We start from the raw sequence: 24819 nt of genomic DNA, 5'->3' as shown, positions 1-24819 counted from the left end.
TGGTTTTTTTGATATCTAAAATAGCCACTCACATGCAATGCTAAAGCAAGTATGAACTTTGAGGAGCATTCCGGAAAGTAATCCAACAGTGTCTATCAATAACTGAATGCACATACCTTCTGCCCCAGTAATTCCCCTTTTGGAATCAATTCAACAAATATAAATGCATTAGTATACACAAATGTAGCACTTTAGTATCTTCTGAAGTATTGTTTACAGTAACAAAAAAGAAAACGCTCCTGGTAGTGGTATAATTGAATAAGATTTAGCACATCCATATAACAGACTATCAGGCAGCTCTGTTTAAAAATGAGTTAGATCAGTGCTTGGGGAAGAGATTTACTGGGGATTATTAAGCTTAAAAAAAGCAAATTTTTGGAGTGACTGGCTGGCTCAGTCGGTGGAGCATGTGACTCTTGATCTCAAGGTTTTGAGTTCAAACCCTACCTTGGGTGTCGAGATTATTAAAAATAAAATCTTTAAAACAAAAGCAAATTTTTAAAAAGCAAATCTCAAAGAGCGTATGGAGTAGGATGCGATTTTTGAAACAAATAAAAAAGCATATTCATATGTTTATATTAATAGCAGAAAGAAAACTATGGATATATACATATAACTATTAGCAACAGTAACCTCAGGAGATCATGGTGGGGGAGTGCAGAGCAAAGAAAAAATTCTTCTTTATACCTTTCCAGAATGTTTTCTTATAATAAGAAACATGTAATTCTTATTTAAAATTCCAAACAAAATAAGGAGGAAAAGTTCAGTGAAATGAAAGGAGAGAGAGAGAGAGAGAGAGAGAGAGAGAGAGAGAGACGGAGGAGGAACAGCAAAAAGAATCAGTTACTGAGTTAAACTCTACCCAAAGAACAAGAGGAAAAAAATCTCCACAATAAGTCATTTGTACTTTAGAAGAACTCACGAACAACATGAAATCAATGAAACAAGACATTCAAGATGAAAGGATAAGACAACAGAATAAAGTGAAGAATGAGATTACAAAGCTAAAAAGATAAACTGGGGATCAAAGCAATACTATTACAGAAATAATAAATAAATTTGAAATCGCACAAAACAGAACACGTGAGGCCAAATACCCACTCAGAGGCCAAAAGAACACAGAGAATAAACACATAGATGGTGAATCCCTGAGGAGAGAGTTAATAGATACCTCAGACAGATAATGATGATCTAGCAAAAGAAAATCAATTGGTCTTCATTCTGGGGAAACCTTGTATTCTGTCCTATAAATGGAAGAGAGGAAAACAGTACATTTCTATATTAAAGAAATTTTTCATGAGATGTAAGAGGGGGAAAAAAGTGGATCTGCTAATTAAAGGAGACTACCATGTCTCGAAATAAAATAAATAAATAAATATTAAACAGAATCATCAAAACTGAGATATATACTGGAGATTTTTCTGAAATTTATAAATGAAAAAACAGATCAACAGGAAAAGAGCCAGGAAAAGCAAAAGTGAAAAGGGAGGAAGAAGAGAGGGAAGGCAGGAGGAAACAAGGAAGGAAGGAGAAACCAGGCTTGAATATGACCAGTAAGTTGAGGAGGAAGTTTGCTAAGAAGAACACGAGGGGCGCCTGGGGGGCTTGATCAGTTAAGCATCTGACTCTTGATTTTGGCTCGGGTCGTGGTCTCACGGTTGTGAGATCGAGCACCGCCTAGGGCTCAGCGCTGACAGTGTAGAACCTGCTGGGATTCTCTCTCTCCCTCTCTTTCTCTGCCCCTCCCCCACTCATATTCTCTCAGTCTCTCTCAAAATAAATTTTGTTAGCTTTTCTGTTAGCTCTCCTTCAAAACCCATGCGGAGGGCAGTGACCCGCAGAGCTTGTCACACTTGCTTGAGATGATTACTTACATGAAATACAGACATTTGTATTTTTAACCGTGAATAAAGCTTTAAATCAATGAAGAAGAAAGTTAATGGAAACGTATCAGACAACAAGGAGTTAGTGCAGAAAGTATTTCAGAGATCTGAGAATTCTGAAATCACACCAAGTAGATAGCAAACACTAATTCTTCTCAAAAGAAAAAATACTAAATTAAAAAAATATATATATATATTATTTCATATACATATTCTATATATACGTATATAATACATATGTATATAATATGTATTATATGTATATCATATACATATGTTATATATAATATATATATTATAAATATATAATATATAATATATATAAATAATTATATGTATATAATATATATATATATAATGTTATATATAATATTCTGCCCTGTCATTTCCATCTACTTTTCGAGACCAGAACCAGAAATTTGGTCAAAAGTGGCAAAGGCATTACAACCATGATCAAGGAGAAGCATTCAAAGTTTCCAAGTATAATGAAAGACTTTCTATCCTCTGGTCTTTAGGATTGGAGAAGACCCTGAAAATTAAATACCTGCTCAAAATAAGTAAAAGCAAAGAAACATCCCAGCCAGATCTTAATGTTATACTAAATTCCTGCATCACTTTGACTTACCTGGATTTCACACTCCAGTACATAATTATATTCAGTCTCGCAGATCATCTGAAGGCGTAAATGAATACAAATGCTATGTCACCTTTACCTGAGGAGCATTGTTGCCAAGCTTAACCTGGCTGGTACTGAATCTGGACCAGAAAGAGAGTTGAAGCCATGGACCCAGAACCTCCCGTGAAAGCCTCAGGAAGCAAAGTATTATATCTAGAAGTACAGTTATGTCGCAGAGAAGGCTGTCGGAACCTAAGTGGAAAAGAACCACTGTTAGTGGATTTTGCGTCCAAAAAAGGGCAAATAAGTTTGTATAACAAGTACAGACTGCCATAGGCTGCCTTAATTCTTTTCTGTAGTGTGGTTAGTTGAGATAAGACAGTTTTCAAAGTTCTGCATTATTATAGATTCAGAGGAATATAAATAAATAAGTAGATAGGTGGGTAAGTAAGTAGGTAGATAATGTTCTTAAAAAATGAAATGCCATGAACACGAGATAGGAAGTAATTCAATCAAATTTTATCTTAGGCTTCGTTCTCTGGTCTGAATATGATCACTATAAACATATTTCAGGGGCACCAAAAAATTATTAAAATGTACATTAAAAATCCACATCTTTCTAACGAATGAGTTGTAGTTAAATGTGAACTTCAGCCAGTTAAACCAAGCAAGAAATAATGGAAACCCATTGATCTGAACAAACAATGATTTTCTAGATCAGAGTGCAGCTACTTAAGTGCAATGCAAATAATTCCAGGTCATGTCTTGATCCTATAAAAATCTGTGGTCTGTGATATTGGATTTTGCATTTGACTCGCAAAGGGCAGAAGAATAGCAGGAAAGCCACGGTTCCAGTTTATTCATAAACATTTCGTATTCATGGAGGTACTGCTTCATTTCTAGGAGAACTGCCTAGAAACCAGATTGAAAATGTCTATGAATTGAGTAGGTTCCAGATGGTCAGTGATCTGCACAGTGACCACACATTTCAGAACTTAGAAAAAAAAATTGTGTGTGTGTGTGTGTCAAAGTTTGTTGAAATTAAGACAATTTTCAAAACTCTACCTTTTTATAGATTTAGAACTGCTTTCATCAGCCACGGATCTCTTTACGACATTAAACTCTTACAAATCATCACTAGTCATCAAAACCGGGCTTTAATAGAGATGAGATAAAATCATGTACTATTTTTTTTTCTTTTTCTACTTACCTTCTGAAAATTCTAGGAGTTCTACATAGTTCAAATATTCCCTAACATGGTAATACAGAACTATCCTTTCTTTCCACAGAGTATATTAAAACACACATATGGACACAAAACTTATGAATTTGCAATCACTGCTTATGGTCATCACTAGACTTTGTCACTAGTAATAACAACATTTTCTTCATAGTCTCCATTTCAAGATTCCCATTCTTTGACCACCACCTTTGATCTTGTTTGCTCACTTCCTGTAGCACCCATTTCAAACAATCTTTTGTCCTCACAGAAATGACAATCCATTATCACCTCCAACTTTTACTTTCAAACACCCCCTGCATCCTACTTCTTTCTTTACCCCATTGAGATTCCATGATCAATGATTATAATCACATCTCTGCATATGACTTCAATGATCTCTTTCTTCTTGTTTTCTTATGACAAAACCACATACAGGGTAAATCCAACTCTCTCCCTTCTCTCCCCCCTGAACTTAGGTGAGTAAATTTAGATGAAGAAAAACCCACAATCAGATTGACGCGTCTTCCTTGTTTTATATTCATGAGCATGAAACAATCAATCTCATAATGCTTTCTGGGAATCATGTTATACTTTATTCAGTCCATTTATACTCCACTTACTTAGATGACTATCTCCCATCTTCTCCGCTCCACCTCAAACCTCCAGCCCTTGCTCCCTTTCTTCATTCTCAGCAGATGATCTTGTTTCCTACACTATTCAAATAATCTGGAAAAAAAAAAACCCTCTCAGACTCTCACAATCATATCGACCCTCCAACCAGCATTTTCGTTCACTCTTCCATCCCAACTTTTCCCTTAGATAAATGATTCTTTCTCTTTTCTAACAGTACTTATTTGACCTGTAGACTACAACCCGTTCCCTTTAACCTATCCAAGGGTATCTGTCCAGTGATTCCTTCCTCCCTTTGCTATATTATCAATTTCCTCTTGCTACTGGATTATTTCTATCAGCTTATATTCTACTGATGCTCCATCTTTAAAGTAAAAAAATTGATGCCATTCTTTCTTCTGGATAGTGCCACATATCTTTGTTTTCTTCCACACTGAAGTTCTTCAAAAGATCTGCCTTTTTACTTGATCTCAGATTTCTCTCTCAATTTCATTCTAAAAACTCAAGACTCAGTCTTTGGTCCTCCATCTTCTCTATCTGCATTCCCTGCTTTGATGGTCTCATCAGTCTGATAGTCAAAACTCTCATCTACATGCAGATACCTCCCAAAAGTATCATTTAGATCTTCAGTTCAAGCATCTCTTCCAAATCCAAAACTTATTTTTTCCACTGCCTACTCAAAATTCCTGTAATGGACTGAATGTCTGTGTCCACCCCAGAGCTGATGCATTGAAGCCCTAACCCTCAGCTTGACTGTAGTTGGAGATGAGGCCACTAAAGAAGTAATTAAGGTTAAATGAAGTCACAAGGGTGGGGCCTTGATCCAACAGGATTACTGTCCTTATAAGAAGAGACACCAGAGAGATTGCTCTCTCTTCATCAAAATCACAGAAGGAAAGGCCAGTTGGATACAGCTCAAGACAACCATCTGCAGGCCATTTTCCTCAGCAGAAATCATAATTGCCAACATCTCGATCATGGCTGTTAAGCCTCTAGAACTATGAGAAATACATTTCTATCGCTTAAGTCAGCTAGTCTGTGGCACTTTGTTCCAGCAACCTGAACAGACCAATACAATCCCCATTTGGATGTTTTCAGTACATCTCAAACACAGCATACTCAAACCTAAACTCCTAACACTTTCCCCAAAACCTGCTCTACCGCCTTCCTGTGTCATTGCCAAATTATAACCATCTCCGATCCCTCTCTTTTGATCATACCCCATCTCCTTTCCAGCAGTAAATCTTTTGGTTACATCATCCAAAAATATATAGAATCCAACCCCTTGTCTTTACTTTTTTTGTTACTTCCATGGACCAAGCCACCTCATCTCACTTAAGTTACTGAAATATCTTCATACCCGATATCCCTATATCCTTATATTCTATCTTACAGTGCCAGTACATTAAGAAAATGGTTGAAAAATAATGGGGCATGTCAAAGGACACCAAAACTAACTTGTAGCTGGGACAAATCTGGGACAAATGAGAAATACTGGTGCAGCCACTCTGGCAAACAGTGTGGAGGTTCCTCAAAAAATTAAAAATAGAGCTACCCTATGACCCACTACTAGGTCATAGTAGTGGGTCTAAATTCCTAGTGACTACTAGGAATTTATCCAAAGGATACAGGAGTGCTGATTCATAGGGGCACATGTACCCCAATGTTTTATAGCAGTGCTTTCAACAGTAGCCAAATCATAGAAAGAGTCCAAATGTCCAACAACTGATGAATGGATAAAGAAGTGGTTTATACATACAATGGAATACTACTTGGCAATGAGAAAGAATGAAATCCTACCATTTGCAACAACATAGATGGAACTGGAGGGTATCATGCTGAGTGAAATAAGTCAGTCAGAGAAAGATAATCATGTTTTCACTCATATGAGGAACTTGAGAAACTTAACAGAAGACCATGGGGGAAGGGAAAGGTAAAAAATAGTTTCAAACAGAGAGGGAGGCAAACCCATAAGAGACTCTTAAATACAGAGAACAAACTGAAGGTTAATGGAGGTGGGGGGCAGGGGAGAGGGGAAAATCAGCAATGGGCATTGAGGAGGGCACTTGTTGGGATGAGCACTGGGTGTTATATATATATATATATATATATATATATAAATCTAGTTGGTGAAAATAATACAAGAAACATATTCTCAAAGGATCTCCCCACAATATACTGGCGGTTTAAAAACTGACAATTGTAACTTCATATCACAGAAATCTGGCAGGTACCACCTTAATCAAGTGATCATCACTGTAATGAAGCCTATCAACATCATGTACACCCTGGCATGATCCACCCAGAAGGGTACATCACTTCTGCATTAGTCTTGCAAAAATTACACGTCAATTTGATCATGGCAAAACATCAGACGAAATTTGAGACCCATCCTATAAAATAAATAGCTAGTAGTCTTCAAAACTGGTAACAAATAAATGCAGTAGTATGAGAGTGTAGAAAAGGATCTAGAAAGGGGGCATTAGTTCTAATATTGGGAAAATTTAAATAATGTCTGTAGAGTAAGTATTGCATCAATATCAATTTCCTTGTTTCAGTAATTACACTGTGGCTACATAATGTATTAACATTGAAGGAAGTTGGGTAAAGGGTATACAGAGACTCTCTGTACTACTTTTTGTAACTTTTGTAAGAGTGAAGTTCATTCAGAATAAAACGTTAGACAAAAATGTAAATTACATCATGCTGCTTCTCTGCCCAAAACCCTGTAATGGCTTCCAGTTTTCCTCGGACATAATAACTAGCTGAGCTCATCACTCATTATCCTGTCTGCTCCACACTGTTCTCTCCTGCTGTCCCTTAAACAAGCCAGGCAAGTTTCCACCTTAGAGGCTTTCACCTCTGCCCGGAATGTGTTTCCCCAAGACACCCACATGGCTAATTCCTTCACCTCTTCCAAGTCTTGTTTCTTTTTTGTTGTTGTTGTTTATTTGCCTTAAGGTTTTATTTTTAAGTAATCTCTACACCCAATATGGGGCTTGAACTCACAACCCAAAGATCAAGAGTCCCATGCTCTACCAACTGAGCAAGCCAGGCAGCCCTCAAATCTTGTGTCTGATCTTACCTTCACAGTGATACCTGACGACGCTATTTGGTATTATAAACTGAAACTCCCCATTCTGCCCTCAGAATTTCTGATTGCCTACCTTGCTCTATTCTGTCTTATTTTTCCATAGTACTTTTCATCTTCCCCCATGCCGTTTAATTTAGTCAGTATTTTTACTTTTATCTGTCCCCACCCACTAGTAATAAACTCCAAAAAGGCAGAAAGCATTCTCTACCATGTTCCAAATATCCAAAGTGTATCCAAAGTGCCTAAAACAGTGCCTGGGACAGAAAAGACACTCTGTAATTAGTAACTGCCAAATGAATGAATTCTCAATACTTTAATGGGATTTTAGAATTGTTTCCTTTTATCTTATATTGTTCCTTACATTCTTTTATTTTGGTATCTTCTTTCAGAATATCTTTATAGATTGGATCTTCATTTTCTGTTCTGATATCTTGGGCATCGTAATACATTATAATGCCTAAAACTGGAAAAAAAATAATTCACAGTATATATTGCAGAGTAAGTTAATATATTAAATACAGCAAGAACTATTGAATTAATAAGCAAAAAATAATCGTTGGAATAGAAAAATGTGTAAAAGATATCAATAGGTAATACATTGAAAGAATTATGGTTGCCTTGCAAAAATACTAATTAAGTTACTAACAAGGAAATTCAAAAAAAGAAATAATGTATAGGGGTTAACTATCAAATTAGGAAGGAAGAAGTTAATGGCTTCATAGAAAGTAACTACACGGAGCTCCTGGGTGGATCAGTTGGTTAAGCATCCAACTCTTAGTCCCCTCTCAGGTCTTGATCTCAGGGTTGTGAATTCAAGCCCTACATTGGGCTCCACACTCTGGACATGAAGCCTACTTAAAAAGAAAGAAAGAGAAAGAAAGTAACTTGCTTCTCCTGGAGGAGGGGCGTCGCACAAGAGGAAAAGTTGATTTTGATCAGATCTTGTTGTAAATGTGCCAGTGGAATTTTACAGACATGAAGAAAAGTGGGGAGCCCTTATTAAAACAAAAAACAAAAGCAGTTTTTTAGTCAAATATACCTGGTCAGTCTAGATGAGTAGTTCCCAAGGAGGAGTGATACTGTCCCCCCAAAAGGACATTTAGCAGTGTGTGGAGCTGGGTTTTCCTGGTTGTCACACTGGAAGAGGAACTACTGACATCTAGTGGTAAAATCCAGGAATGCTGTTCAACATCCTCCCATGCACAGGTCAGATCTACACAACAAAGACTATCCAGTCCAAAATGTCAATAATGCGGAAGTTAAGAAACCCTGGTCTAGATAGATGACTGTAAATAAAGATGGAATGTAAGAATTTGTCCATTGCAGTTGAGTATAGAATGGAAGTGAGCCCTGTAATCTCTTATTCCCAAATGACTAACCAAGTGTGAAAATAACGAAGCTCTGTGGACAGAAGAATGATTTCCCCGAACCACCATGAGTAGTGATTATATCCTAATCATCAGAACATGCATATGACATTACAGGCCAAAAAGGACTTGACAGGTGTGATTAAAGTGAAATAGGGAGATTATCCTAGATTATGCTGGTGAACTCAAGCTAATCACATAGTCTTAAAAGATGAGGACCTTATCTGTCTGCAGAGAAAGAGAGAGAGAGAGAATACAAAAGGGAAGGCAGAGTAATGAGGCATGAAAAGAACCCAAGCCATAGTTGCTGGCTTTGAAGACACAGGGACCCATTAGCCAAGGAAAGTAGGTGACCTTTAAGAGCTGAGAACGATGCCTGGAACCAAATTACAAGTCTACAATACATTATTATTAACTATACTCAGCATGTTGTACATTAGGTCTTCAGAATTTACTTACCCTTGCTTTTGATGTTCCCCGCAGATGGACCCAAGTCTAAACTCCTTAATAAATTCAGCCTTCAGAAACCAATTCCAGAAAGACTATTTACCTGGTTTCCCTCCCTACTGCATCTCTACCGTGAGTCAATGAATAACAAGTAGACTACTTCAACGGGGGTGGAAAGATACTGAAGGAAAAGAAATTTTTTAAATATTTCCCCCAGAAACTTCTCTCTATTGCTAGTGCCAATACTGTATCTAATATCCTTAAGAAGGAAGTGTCAGAGCACTGAGAAGAGCAGGGTATAAACTCCAAGAAGAGAGATAAAAGCTTTGTCTCAAGAAAAGACCCGCTTCCATCTTGCAATGTCCATAAAATGAAAAACAAAACAAACGAGCACATTTGCAGGAATCAAGTTAGCCAGATATCACTGACAGGTTAAAAACTAAGAATTAGAACAAGTGTCTTCAATAATAAAGGACCTAATGTAATAAGCAGTTCTTTGGTCAAGGCCAGACTACATGGTAACAAAAGACAGTCCAAACCACTCTGTTTTGTTTTTCTTAGGCTCTTACCTTAGCCAGAGAGGTTAATGGACGTTCCCAGTTCCTCAGAGATTTTTAACAAGAAAATAATGCCTTCCCTTTCCCCCTAACTTCATATAGTGCTATAAACACATACAAATTCAGTAATTTATGCAGTATTTTCATTTTTAAAAGGGGGTTCATTCAGTCATCCTCAGCACATCCCTTTAGGTATCTAGAAGTCTCCAATAAGAAAAAAAAAGCCCTCGAGGTATTTTTATATTAATAATTGGGGTAGGAAAAATAATACAATCTACTATGTGTTCAGCACTGCACAAGTGTTTTACGTGTATAATTATTTTCAAATCTGCCTAACCTGTGAGATAAGATCATGAGAACCCCCTATCTAACCATTTGAGTTAACGTGGGGAACCCACTCCTCTGTGAACAGAATTCTGTCCAACATGCTCTATATATCCTGGCATATTACCTAATCTTTGTGGACATGCTGTTACTCTAAATCAGTACAACCATTTTAAATTTAAATGAGTATTCCCCTTTTATTACCATAAATCTTTTATTAAAGGTCAAATTTGATGGAAATGAGGAAAGACCAACAGAAAATGGTGGTAAGGATTAGGTGAAGATTCAGCCCTGACGTTTCTCCTCTGTTGCTCAGCCACTGCATTTATTCTGCTTCCAATTTAAAAGTAGTAAATCTCTAGATAATCTTTTGAATGGCTTCCAGTCACTGAAATATATTTTATAGCTTCCATGGAAGTGTAACATTGATTGTAAGTAAGATTTGTGAAACATCCAGCAGCATTAGATCCTCAAATTTAAAATGAGGATTCGTATTCTACAAGGCTGTTTGAGATAGCCTTTAGGCCAAATCAGCTGATTTGACTCAAGGCATATCTGCCCCAGAATTATTGTAGACAGACTTTTTCGGAGAAGTTTCACAGACTTGTCCATTCAACTTTCTAACAGCTTTCCCTCAGACCCTGGCCACTATACTCCAAGGAAGCAAGCCAATTGGAGAATAAAACTGTTTCACTTTGAATAATAACAATATTAATAACAGCTTTTATCTTTAACACTTATTAGACGCTAGGTATTTACTATGCACTAAACGTTCAACAAATATTAATCAGGAAATTGAAAAATGATTATAGAGTTAGAGTCTTCAACTAATCTCCCTTGCTATGGTCTCAGGTCTACCACTTTTAACTAAATAATCTTGGCCACAACATTTAAATTCTCGTGTGTAAAACAGGCTAAAAAAGATAGTGTCTACGTCACAGATTGTGAGAAATACAAGAGTGTGTGCAAGAGGGAGGCCCCAGACGGCAACGTAGAAAGACAATGAACTTACCTCCTCCCACTGACACACTGAATCTATACCTATGTAGACCAAGTCATTCTGAAGAAGAACTGAGGGCTGAATGAGCAGCATTTGCAGAACAAATGGTAGAGGGACCACACAGACAGGGTAGAAGAGTTGGGGACAAGTAATGATGGGAACCCTACCCCCACGGTGGGGAATGCAGTAGAGAGGAATATCACTGAGCAGTGATATCAATGGGCCGACTCACCCACCCTGGGGCACAGTGGGAAAAAAAAGACACCTGTTTAAAGGGAAACTAGACTTCTAAGTAAGGAAAACCATTTCCTAACCCTAGGGCATCTACCAAACTGGGAGGAAACTGTTGGAATTCTTTCTAGAGTCCAAGACACTGGTGAGTGCCATTTTTTTACATTCCCCTCTATCTTGGGTGCAAGTGGGAGCAGGGCCCAAATGCCTTTTCCAGCCCGCTAGGGCTGCCTCAGTGCACGCCAGGCCTAGCCTACACCAGCTCCAGCCATCTCCACAGGGTGGCTCCAGCTCCATGAGCCCCAGGCCTCCCCACCTGTGCCCACCCCAGCTCCAGCCATCCTGCCAAGGTAGCCCCAGCATGGCACCCTCTGAGACCAACTTGCCTGTACCCGATGCAGCTGTACCCCCAAGGCAGCCTTGGTGCAGCACATCCTGGGACAGACCCGCCACCCATGCCCACTCCATCTCTAGCTGTCCCACCAGGGAAGCCCTGGTACAGCACACCCCAGGACAGTCCCAGACCACTTTTGCTCCAGTCTTAGCCATCCCACCAAGGCAGACCATGATCCCACACGAACATGCCCCCCACACACACTTTCTCCAGCACTAGCCATCCAACCAAAGTGCCCTGACTGGGCACACCCTGGAACCCCTGCCTCAACCCCCCAAACTGCCAGGTACATGCAGTCTACACAGGGGATGCTCCTACACAAGGCCAGTCTTTCCAGAACAGAAGTAGTTTTTCCACCTAATTCATAGGAACAAACACAGAATGTCAAACCAGTTCTAAGAGGGAAGCTCATAGCCATACAGGCCTACCTCAAGAAACAAGAAAAATCACAAATAAACAACCTGAATTTACACCTAAAGGAACTAGAAAAAGAAGATCAAACAAAACCCGAAGTTAGCAGAAGGAAGGAAATAATAAATATCAGTGTGGAAATAAATGAAACAGAGACTTAACAGAAAAGATCAATGAAACTAAAAATTGGTTCTCTGAATAGCTAAAGAAAATGGCTAAACCTCTAGCCTGACTTAACAGGAAAAAGTGAGAGAGGACTCAAATAAGTAAAATCAGAAATGAAAGAGTAGAAGTTACAACTGACAACACAGAAATACAAAGGATCATAACGAATAAATCCCTGGAAAGACACAACCTTCCAAAAGTGAAGCATAACCTCCCAGGGCTGAATCATAAAGAAATAGAAAATCTGAATAAGCTGATTACAAGTGATGAAATTGAATTCGTAATTTTAAAACTTTCAAAAACCAGAGTCTAGGACCAGATGGCTTCACAGGTGAATTCTACCGAACTTAAAGAAGATAGTAATTATCTTTCACAAATTATTTCAAGAAATTAAAGAGGAAGAAATGCTTCCAAGTTCATTTTACAAAGCCAGCATTACCCTGATATCAAAACCACAAAGATACCAGAGAAAAACAAAATTACAGGCCAGTATCCCTAAACATAACATAAATGTAAAACCCTCAACAAAACATTACCAAACCAAATCCACTAATGTGTTGGAAGGATATACACCAATGATCAAGTGGGATTTATTCCAGGGATGCAAGGCTGGTTCAATATTCATAAATCAATCAATATGATACATTACATTAACAAAATGAAGAATAAAAATCATATTTCAATAGATGCAGAAAAAGCATTGACAAAATTTAACAACCGTTTGTGATAAAAAGTCAACACAATGGGTTTAGAGGGAATATACTGCAAAATAATAAAGGCCATATAGGACAGGCCCACAGCTAACATCAAACTCAATGGTGAAAAACTTTTGAGAAAGCTTTTCCTCTGAGATCAGGAACAAGACAAGGAAGTCCACTCTCATCACTTCTTTCAAAATGGTATTTGGTATTTGGGCAAGAAAAAGAAATGAAAGCATCCAGATTGGAAAGAAAGAAGTAAAACTATTGCCATTTGCAGACAACATGATGCTACATATAGAAAACCCTAAAAACGCCACCAAAAACTATTAGAACTAATAGGGGAATTTAGTAAAGTTGCAGGATACAGAATTAACATCTGTGACATTTCCATATACTAATAAAGAACTATCAGAAATAGAAATTTAAAAAATAATCCTACTTATAACTGCATCAAAAAAATGGAGTATCTAGGAATAAATTTTACCAAGAAAAGGAGATATAAGTACTCTGAAAATTATAATATATTATGAAAGAAATTAAAGACGACACAAATAAATGAACAAACATAGTATGTTCATAGATTGGAAGAGTTAATATTGGGGTTTTTTTATGTTTATTTATTTTTGAGAGAGAGAGCAAGTGTGAGCACAAGCAGGGGAGGGACAAAGACGGAAGGGGACAGAAGATCCAAAGCAGGCTCTCTGCGAGGACAGCTTTGGCACTGACAACAGCAAGCCAGATGTGGGGCCCAAACTCATGAACTGTAAGATCATGACCTGAGCCAAAGGTGGACGCTCAAGTGACTGAGCCACCCAGGTACCCTATTAAGACTTAATATTGTTAAAATGTTCATACTCCCCAAAACAATCTATGGATTCAATTCAATACCCATCAAAATATCCATGGCATTTTTCACAAAACTAGAGTAAATATTTCTAAAATTCGTACAGACCACAAAAGACCCCAAACAGCCAAAGAAATCTTGAGAAAGAACAAAGCTACAAGTATCACACTCCATGATATCAAACCATATTACAAAGCTATAGTAATCAAAACTATAGTACTGGCATAAAAACAAACATATTGATCAATGGAACACAAGAGAGAGCTCAGAAATTAACCAACACATGCATGGTCAACTAGTCTATGACAAACAAGGCAAGAATATAAAATGGGGAAAAACAGCCTCTTCAATGAATGATGTTGAGGAAACTGGACAGCTACATGCAAAACATCAAACTGGGCCATTTACTTACACCACATGCAAAAAGCAAATTCAAAATGTATTAAAGACTTGACTTTACGTAAGACCTAAAACCATAAAAATCATGGAAGAAAATATAAGCAGTAATCTTTTTGACATCGCTCTGTTTGTAAAATATTTTTTGGACCAACTATTTTCTGGCAAGGACACCAAAAAATTAAAATAAACAAATGAGATTACATGAAACTAAAAAGCTTTTGTAAAGTGAAGTAAGCCATAACCAAAATGAAAATGCAACCCACTGAATGGGAAAAGTTCACTGCAAATCAAACATTCACTTTTGGTTAACACCCAAAATATATAAAGAACTTACATAATTTAATTTCAAAAAACCGACCTGATTTTAAAAATGGGCTGAAAACTTACAAACGTTTTTCCAAAGAAGACATACAGATGGCCAAAAGGTACATGAAAGTGTGTTAAACATCACTAATCAGGGAAATGATTATCAAAACTGCAATGGAGTATCACCTCATACCACCACAGTGTATATATGGCTATTACCAAAAAGACAAAAATAACATCCTGGCAAGGATTGGAGAAAAGAAAACCTTCATACACTGCTGATGGGAATGCAAACTGGTGCAGCCACTATGGAAAACTATATAGAGGTTCCTCAAAAAAATTAAAAATAGAACTACCATATGATTCAGCAAGTTTACTAGTGAATATTTATCTGAAGAAAATGGAAACACCAATTCGAAGAAATATATGCACCCTCTATTCATTGCAGCATTATTTATATTAGCTAAGGTATGGAAGCAACCTCCATATCAAGTGATAGATGAATGATACACATATAAATGTGTATATGCACACATAGGTATATATCCCACATCTTCTTTATGTATAATAGATATATAGATATATATATAGTATACATACTATATATATATAGTATAATAGAATATCATAGGATATAATATATATTATATAGAATTATATGTAATGTATAATAGAATGTATATAACATAGAATATTATCAGCAATAATAATAGAATATTATCCAGTCATTAAAAAATGAAATCTTGTCAATTGTGACGACATGGATAGAGGGTATTGCACTAAGTGAAATAAGTCAGACAAAGAAAGACAAATACTGTATGGTTTCACTTATATGCGGAATCTGAAAAATAAGACAAATGAACCAACAAAACAAAAAAGAAACCCACTCCTAGATACAAAAACACTGTAGGCTACCAGAGGGGGACAAGATGAGGAGAAAGGGCAAAATAGATGAAGTGGGATTAAGAGGTACAAACTTGCAGTTATAAAATAAATACGTCATGGGGATGTAAGGCACAGCATAGGAAAAACAGTCAATAATATTGTAACAACTGGATGTTAACAGATGGTAACTTAGAGTTACTGTGGAGATCATTTCATAATGTATAGAAGTATCAAGTCACTATTACGTACACCTGAAATAAGATATCGGACATCAATTATATTTCAGTTTTAAAAAATGAGGGTGCCCGGGTGGCTCAGTCGGTTGAGGGTCGGACTTCAGCTTGGGTCATGATCTCACGGTTCGTGAGTTCCAGCCCCACATCGAGCTCTCCGCTGTCAGCTCAGAGCCCACTTCAGATCCTCTGTGCCTCTCTCTCTCTCTGCTTTTCACCCGCTCAGGCTCTCTCTCAAAAAATAAATAAACATCGCTTTAGAATGCATACACACACAAAGAACATGTGCACGTAAAGGACTTGAAGGGGGCCTGCCTACCCCAGCTCGCAATAAATGTAGCTGTTACTGTGCATGACAACTCTACTCCACATGATTACTGGCCCTGGAGATAGTGTGATGAACAAGATACCCAAGGTTTTTTACCTCAAGAAACTTACATTCCAACGGGGGAGAAAACACACAAACTAGAAAAGAGTAATTTTGCAAAAGATAACTTTGTATTGTGATAAAGAAAGTGAACATGGTGATTGAATTGACAAGAGCTAGGGGAGATCAACTGAGATAAAGGAGTATGGGAGGGCTGTAGGTAGAGGGATCATTTAAGGTGGACCTGGGAAATGACAGTGAGCCTCCTGTACCCGGAACCGGTGGGGGGGGGGGGGGGGTGAAAAAAACCTTCCAGGCAGAAGAGGCAATGAGTGCAACAGCCCAAAGCAGATGAAGTAGACGAGGAAACAAATCTCTGAAGTCCCTGCTGGTCATGGAAAGGCGTTTAGGTTTTATTCTACAAGCACAAGGAAAACGTAGAATGATTTTTAGGTGAGAGGGTAACACAATCTGATCCGGTTGTTTTAGTTTTCTCAATCATTTTGGCTGCTGAGTGACAGGACGGGAAACAGAGAAAATCAAGACAGGAATAAGAAGCACCAAGAGGGACTCAAAGCAGTGTCCAAGAGAGAGATGCCAGGCAATTAGGTCAGGACAGTGACGACAGATGTACAGACGTGTCCAATCACAAGCTGACTGGGGGTAAAAAGAAAAATAAATAGCAATAATAAACCTGTGGAATGGGACTGACAGTTATCCTAATTTGGTAGATAAAGAAACTAAGGCGTGTAGAATTTAAAACATAGCCAAAGAGAAGCTGGGGTTCAAGCACAGGAATTTCTGACTCTGCCAGTTTAGATGTTAGATGAAGATGTGTCGTTTGCGGGGAAAAAAAAATAGCATTCACTTTAACACTTCCTAAGCCAGCCTGTTCAGAATCCAACTGAACACTTGACAATATTTGGTAAGGATGCATCTGCTGTGTGTTTGCTAGATGGAGAACTCCAGTTTTGTTTTAAGTTCTGTAAGTTGTCAGAGTTGGAGGGAGGTTGTGTGTTCTTCTCTTTCCTTCTGCCTTTCCTTTAGTCTCTTAAGATGTGCTCTGAAACAAAGCACTGAAGGATAACTCATTACCATTTGGATTTGACTTGAAGTGAGACTGTTTTCTTTGCCAGGCTCTCCAGAAAGTAGATTGCTTTCTGAAACGTGTGAACGTCTGCGTGAGAAGGGGAACTTGGAATCGTATTTATCTCTAACCCTGCTTACCCACATGGGAGAACCAGCATTACAGGATTATCATTTTGCCGTATGCTGATGTTCACCTGCAGCAGAATTCTTGTTGCAGAGAAAAAAAATCTTCCGAAGAGAATTTCTTTCAGGGCTGCCTGCATTCCTAATCTATCCACCCAGACAGCTTTCACAATTTGGCACTGCATCTTCCTGAACACACTCTCATCCCAAAAATCTTTTGACCAATATGATTGTCCTCTGTTGTAGAAGTTCATACTGGGAAGCACTGAGGAACATTAGAAAGATTCGCTGTGGTCAGTAGCGGGAGAAAGGTGTTTTTCTGAAATATATTTAGGAAAGGTAGGTAACTTGGCCTGATGCTTTCTCTCTAAATTTTCTGGAAAACATGAGTTTTAGGATCTGGTTAATTGGAAGGAGAACTAGGGTACACAAGATGGGAGCGTGTGCTGAATTACGTAAAGCTCAAAATGAAGGCAGGAGAGGGGGAAATGATCAAGTCCTCCTTAGTAAGAAGTGTGGCAATAACTCACTCAGACATCTTGAGTGTAATTTCACCTCCTTCTTGTAAAAAAACATCTCCAGAGTAATGCTGTTGTTTTTCTCAAAGTATAGTCGACACCCAAGGTTACATTAGTTTCCGGTGTACGACAGAGTAATTCAACAGCTCTATGCACTATACTCCATGTGGGAGCTCACAGGTAGCTATCATCTGTCTAAAAAGGAAGGGTATCAGACGGCAATTTTTTAGGCTGACAATATTTTACATATGTTGTATATCTAAACTGACCGGCCTTTCTACTTAGGAAAACATTTGTAGAAGGAAGGCAACAAGAAGGACACGGAACAGAAGGGGTGAACATTTCACAGGTCTGTGATTCTATTAATTTTGCTAAAGTCTCTTATTTTCCCACTTTCCTCTTCGCTTTATTTCCTGAGTCCAGAGGAGATCGTAGTTTGTGTCAACACAGAAAAATCCAACGGCAGAAAAAAATTCAACTAGAATTGAGACAAAAATCATAGGCAGTAGTGAGCCGTACGTAACAGTCAGGAAGGAACGCTTAGCCTTGCGTACAATACAATGAACTTCACCCTAACTTTATTACTGGGAAGGGGGTATATTTGCTTCTCGGTGTTGTTGAACTCCACCATAAAGTCCCGCAGGGTTTAATTTGTATGGCTCTGGTACAAAGCCATTTGTGTTAGTCATCTCAATGTTCTTCAGGAATGTGGTAGGATTTGCCACTTCATTAATGATTAGAGGATCCTACATGAGATGGGTCAGTGATGAGGCTTATCTGCAGCTTTGTGATGCTTTCATTTCAGCTATGAATTTCTTTCAACACCTCACACTGGGGGGGGGGGGGCTCTACTTACGTAAGAGCCTCTGAAATAATTATCCAACGCTTACCATAAAGGCTGTACAGAATGTGGCACATTTTGACCGGCACATTATTTCCCCCTCATTGCCATATAGAAAATTGCCAGTGGAAATGAGGAGACAGGATTGGAAAGGGGACACAGTTCTGTTATCTCTTCTTCCCATGACTTCTCTTTCCCCCATTATAATTAATGGTGGAAAAATCAAGCCGGTCACCTCCATGTCTAGGGGTATGCTCGTCGGTGTCTAACAATCCGCTCTCTCAAAATAAAACAACCTTGATTTGTAGAGCTTTACAATTGTTTGGTACAAATACCTGCCATGTGGCCAATTTCAAGCTCCCAACGTGATGACATTGAACACGGAGTCGGGAAATGATGCACAGTCTGCCCTGGGGAACTACCGCGAGCGCTTCATTACAACGTAACAGGATTGTCTCTGCATGGCAACAGGGACAATGAGGATGGCAACAAGGACAAGGGTGAAAGAGCCAAATTGTCAGCTACCCTGGTGCTTGCCATTCTAAATCGCCATAATTCTTCTGTAAAAGCCACCTTTATCTCTTATGGAACGCATGCCTCAATCACTGGATAATGCCAGAATGCTGTGAATAGCTATGAAAGCACATAAAAATGTTCATAGAAATAGAAACTCATTTCAATAGCTCCTATTTATATTTGCACGTTTTTGCACTTTTTTCTTGCCGTGGTATAAATGATGTGCTATGAAAAAGTGTTGGTATCTTCATGAGAGTAAGAGAGGCTGTGTTCTCCCTTTCATCCTGAAAGAGTGACATTGTCGGCTCTTGATCTGAAGTGACACTTTGGTTTGCCATAATATAGTTAAAACATGAACACAAAAAGTCATGTAACAGAACCCACTGGAATAATAAAATGATCGAGGGGAAAAGACATGAAAAGATCTGCTATTTGGCATTCAATTACAAATACAACTGCAACGCAAGGAACCCAGCACACCTGAAGCCTTCCCTGAATTCTTCTCATCTAACACCTTGACAGTCCTCCTGGCCTGTTGGAGAAAGCAACTTGAATCCAGAACAAGGCTGAGACATTGCAATTTTCTGACAATTTGTGTTCAATCACTACTGAGTGTCACGATATGTCTTCTGCAGGGCAAGGGCTTCCCTTCACACGATTCAGAGATCCATTGCCTACAGAGAATAGGAGAAGGAAAATCATCCGTGAAAGCATAGTCCCTAAATTGCCTACCCTATCTGAAAATGTACACTCCTCCCTTGGTTTAAAGGTAAAAGGCAAAGTAGAGTCATTTTTGGGCAGTGGCAACACTATGTGACATTTTAATTCTAATTCTGGCATCTAAGGATTCTAGTCAATGAAGATAAATGCGGCACCCGTGGCTTTGTTCCGTCTCTCAGATCTCCCTGTCAAGGGGGTAGCCACTAGCAACATGTAGCTATTTAAATTTAAATTAGCTAAAATTAAAAAATACATATAAAATTGATTTCCCAATCACATTATCCACCTTGAAGGGCTTAATAGACGCATATGGTTACTGGCTACCATATCGTACGGTGCAGATATAGAACACTGCCATTACCACAGAAAGTTCCATTTAATGGCATTGACGTGACGAAGATATTCTGGCCTCATTACACCAGCACACCAGAAAATGAAGCAAAGAGAAAAAATTGGAAATCGCCCTTTGCTTTAACCTCTTACTACATTCTCACAGAAATCATTTTGGCCCAGAAGCATCTTTTGAATAGTCAGATGTCATAAGCATCTTAATCTGGAACCCAATATCCTTAAGCAGGTATTACAACTCCTTCTTTCATATTTAATTATAATGGGAGGAAATGGAGAAAACATTGATTGAGCCATGCTTAACAGTAATTCCCAAGCCTGGCATTTGTCAGCAGGAGAAAGAAGTTTCTGGCTGCAGAGAATTGATTCCTTACTCTCAGTTTGCTTTCCCCCTGACCCTGCTATCATAGAACTCTTTGAGCAAGCAGTATTTTAGTCCTTAGGAGGAACCGCCCCAAAATGCTCCCCAACCCCCTTAGTAGCCCAGATGCTGCTCTACTGAATCCTGACTCTCTCCAGCTGGATGCTAAAGCAAGTTCAGAGAGCCTCCTCTCTTGAGCCTACTAAATGAAGCAGAATTTTCTGTCTTTGACAGGCAAGGTCTAATTATTGTACTTGAGTATGAAAAATGTGCTCAAAGCCCTCTGAAAGAGAAAAAATATTCTAACTTAAAGCCAGAAGTTTCTGAACTGAATTTTACAGAGCCTCAGATGGATTAATCTCTAACTCATTCAGCAACAACTCTGTCCTTGGGCATAATCTGTAGCCTTTCAATACAGTGGTTATCACAGAAGTAAAAATAACAGCAAAACCAGCCCTATGATAGCTAAAAGGTAATGTTTTGTAATCGTGTATCTGCCGTTCATGGGTTCATTGTCTAGTCAAACAATCTTTGGATAGAAAATGGATGAGATGGCTAAATAAATAAATAAATAAATAAATAAAGGGAAAACCTTCTTGTGTGCACCTAGATAAGCTCTAGATAAGCTCAGAGCAGCCTAGCTTGACACATAAAATTAGAAAGTGACATTTCAAAAAAAAAAATACACTACATAAACGTACCATTGTCTGAAATAAAAGATCCTTGTCTGAATTATTTTTGTCACTTCACCCTTTTCCTATGTGCCTACCACCCCAGTCCTTATCCACTGTTTCTTCTTGTCAGGCACCTGTCTGGCCTTTCCTAGAGGCTATACAACCTCCCAGCCAGAATCTGAAAGTGACTGATCACACTGTAATCTCCAAAAGGGATCGCTTACCAGTAACAAATTACTATGAATGTATCACCCATTAGAAATATATAAATTAGGGAGAATTTCACCATTTTTCATAGCTTCCTTCATTACAATTGGAGAAAAAAATATAGGGGATTTGAATCAATGGAAGATAAACTAATTGTCTTCTCATTTAAAAAAATTTTTTTTAACTATTGCATCTGATATTTTTTTTAGCTCTTATCTGTTTCCCTTTTCTAATTTGAAACTATGTGTTCTCTTATGATTAAGTGAGCAAAAACACTTTTCAAGGGAATCCTACAATATAGTGTTAATTTTATTTCCCTTAAGTCATTTCCACTGCAGAAAATCATGAGCACAGATCGCGGAGTAAGTGTTTAAAAACTGGATTCCATTTCCTCCCTGAATATCGTGTACCTAGGAAAACGTGAGTGTTGTTCATTTACGTACGGGAAGTTTCCATGTCAGTAGTGGCATGAAGTTCTTTCACCTACTAGAAAGAGGAAATTCTACATCCCATTGGTTTCTGGTTTTTCTAACCTCTACTGAGTCATGAAAAATCCATGAACAACTTTTATTTCTTCTCTTCTATTTGCTCTGTCATCTGTGGGATTTAGCTGAGGTAAAGAGGCACTTTTTTCTCATTAATCATTGTAAGCTAAGGAATAATTTTATTGCTGTGAATGTTTTGGGCAGAATGCCCATCTCAAAGTGGAAGATGTTAAGCCGACCCATTTTCTCATAAGATGTATGTTTCTACATCTTCAACCAATATGCCTTAGTCTGCTGAAATGCATTAAAGATAGGAAAGATAAATAGACCCACCTAGCTGTTTGAGGTAGTGGATTGAACTATAAGGCATGTGGAAGAGATAGCTTCATGCCCGCTTATAGTCTAATAAATAACTTCAGAAATAGACAGATTCTGGGTAAATAAAATCTTGAAATAAGCCAGAAAGCAAGGAATATGAAAAGCTAACTGATCAAGTTGAAATAGAGATACCTCGCTTCCCTTGGTGACCGAACCTGATTAAGAATAAAGCAAACATGAAAGGTGCCAGAATGTTGAGTAGAAATACCTCTGAATAAATACAATGAGCATTTTCTTTGGAAATTTTTGAAATCTCAAATTAATAGAGCCCCCAAAAAAGGTTTCATTATAGAAAATCTGGCGTTAAATTTGCCTCTTGTTAAAAAAAGAAACTGAAGAATCATAATATATCTTTGAACAGAATGTAAACCCTATAAGGGCTGTGTGTGTGTGTGTGTGTGTGCATGTGTGTGTGTGTTCGTGTGTGTGTGTGTGTGATTCACTGATGCATGGCTGACATATAGAAGGTGTATAATAAATATTTGCCCAATACAGTTTATAAAACAATTTCCTGTATATGATCTCATGTGATCTCACCTGACCCAGCAGTCTTGAGGAGTAGATACCAGTCACATGCCTTAGCCTGTAGATGGAGACTAATGAAGGACAGCACCTCAGGTGTTATCATAGAAATGGAACTCCGCCGGGAAACCAGGGGAAAAACTTTTGGTAAAAGACACAGTCATCAATGGGTGTCAATACCAGTGCCTCACAGATACCAAATCAATGTTGACTGAATGGTGAAGCTCTCCGTAAAGACACAGGCTGACTTAACTTAGCCCCCTTCCATTTACTATCAGAGTGTCCGATTTTGCTTTCTTCATACTTCTTTGTATAATAATTAAATCACTCAGCTATGCATTTACTTGTTTATTGTTTCTCTCATCCCTCTAAAATGTAAATTCCATGAACGAAGGCTGCTTGTCTGCCTTAGTCCCTCAAGAAGTGTCTAGCCCATAGTAGGTACTCTATAAGAGTTGGATGAACAAATGAATCAACCAGTCAATCATCTACCTGAAATGACTGAGTAGATTACTCTTTTTTCAATTGCTCTCTCTCTCTCTGCATTACTTGGGTAGGGCAACTGTTTTGTCTGTTTTAGTTTGTATGTGTTCTATGTGTGCTGCTTTGCTTTCCTTCTCTTTCTTCCACTGTAATTTGAACTACGTCCTTCATGAGGAGGTGAGAAGCCCTCAGAAAACCTAGCAAGATTATGGTAGAATCCAAGAAAAAGAACCATGATTTGGATGGCTCAAGCTAGCTCTTCTCTAATAGCTTGAAATGCTATAGATGAAAGAGAGAGAGAGCGAGAGAGCAGAGGAGGACCAGAGAGAGAGGGAGAGAGAGAGAATCCCAAGCAGGCTCCACACTGTCATCCCAGAGCCCAACACTGGACTCACACTCATGAACCGTGAGATCATGACCTTAGCCAAAACCAAGAGTCAGATGCTCAACTGACTGAGCCATCCCAGTGCCCCTATAAATCACTTTTAAAATTAGAATTATAAAACTTTTGAAAGGAACACTGATCACAGCTTTATAAGACTAAAAGCATTTTTCTGTTTGGTCTTTTTTTTTTTTTTAATTGCTTTTCTCTTTTGTAAGTACAATGCATATATTAACCTTCTGAAGGACTGTCATGGTCACATTTTAAGTGAAGGAGTAAAACAATCCACATCATTTGGTGGACCACAAGTGAATTAATCCAGTTTTCCCAGAGACAGTCAGGATATTCTCATCCCACTGTTACCAATCAATAACAGAGACCCAAGGGACTCTCATTTAAATGCAAACAGCATGTGAAGCTCTTTTTCTTGTCTTTTTTTTTTTTTATCATCTCAAGTAAATTGTTCCATTAGGAACCTCACGAAGGAGGCGGCTTCCTGTGTTTGTACAGAAAAAAGTGCCAGGAACAGATAGATTAGTCAGTGGAGCCCCAATTAACTTACTTCATTATCTCATCCACTCACCTACACAGAAGCATCTACCTTTTCTCTCGTCTCTTCTGTCCTGCCCTCTCCTTCCTGCCGCCATTGCCTCCCATCAGGGAGAAAAAGACCAGTGAACAAGTCTCAGTTCATGCTCTCCGAACAGCCCCTCTTCCCCCCAAGACTGTGTTCACTACACGATGTGCTCACATGCTATTCAGCAACAGCTGCTGGGCATCCTGTTGGGGCGATATTTAAATATTATGCCTACAGCTGTGGGGTTTGTTGTTGTTGTTGTTGTTTTTTAACCGTATCTTTACAAATCAGTGGCTCTGTTTGGGGCAGACTCTCCAAGGCATGGACTATGCACTGAAAAATCATTTTCTCCTCTAGAGGTTTAATAGTTCCAAAAATGGCTTTACAGCAGTAAGAAAAGTTTGCCTTTCTTCACCGCTTCCCTCACAGATAACTGAGTTAATGAGTGTTCTTTGCTTGCAGCTATCTTTCCAAAGGCAGGTACCAAATAGGGAAAAACATTCATCAGTGAAACTTTAA

General features: G+C 38.4%; 1 pseudogene; it reads right to left on the bottom strand.

The window, feature by feature from the left end:
* The window catches only part of LOC122218338, a 40509-nt pseudogene extending 16139 nt beyond the window's left edge, over nt 1-24370 (bottom strand).
* Nucleotides 24371-24819: the final 449 nt, after the last annotated feature.

This window comes from Panthera leo, chromosome B1 (genome assembly GCF_018350215.1).
Source record: "Panthera leo isolate Ple1 chromosome B1, P.leo_Ple1_pat1.1, whole genome shotgun sequence".
Classification (NCBI taxonomy): Eukaryota; Metazoa; Chordata; class Mammalia; order Carnivora; family Felidae; genus Panthera; species Panthera leo.
Note: the sequence above shows the minus strand (reverse complement) of the source record. Positions and strands in the feature narration are given on the sequence as shown.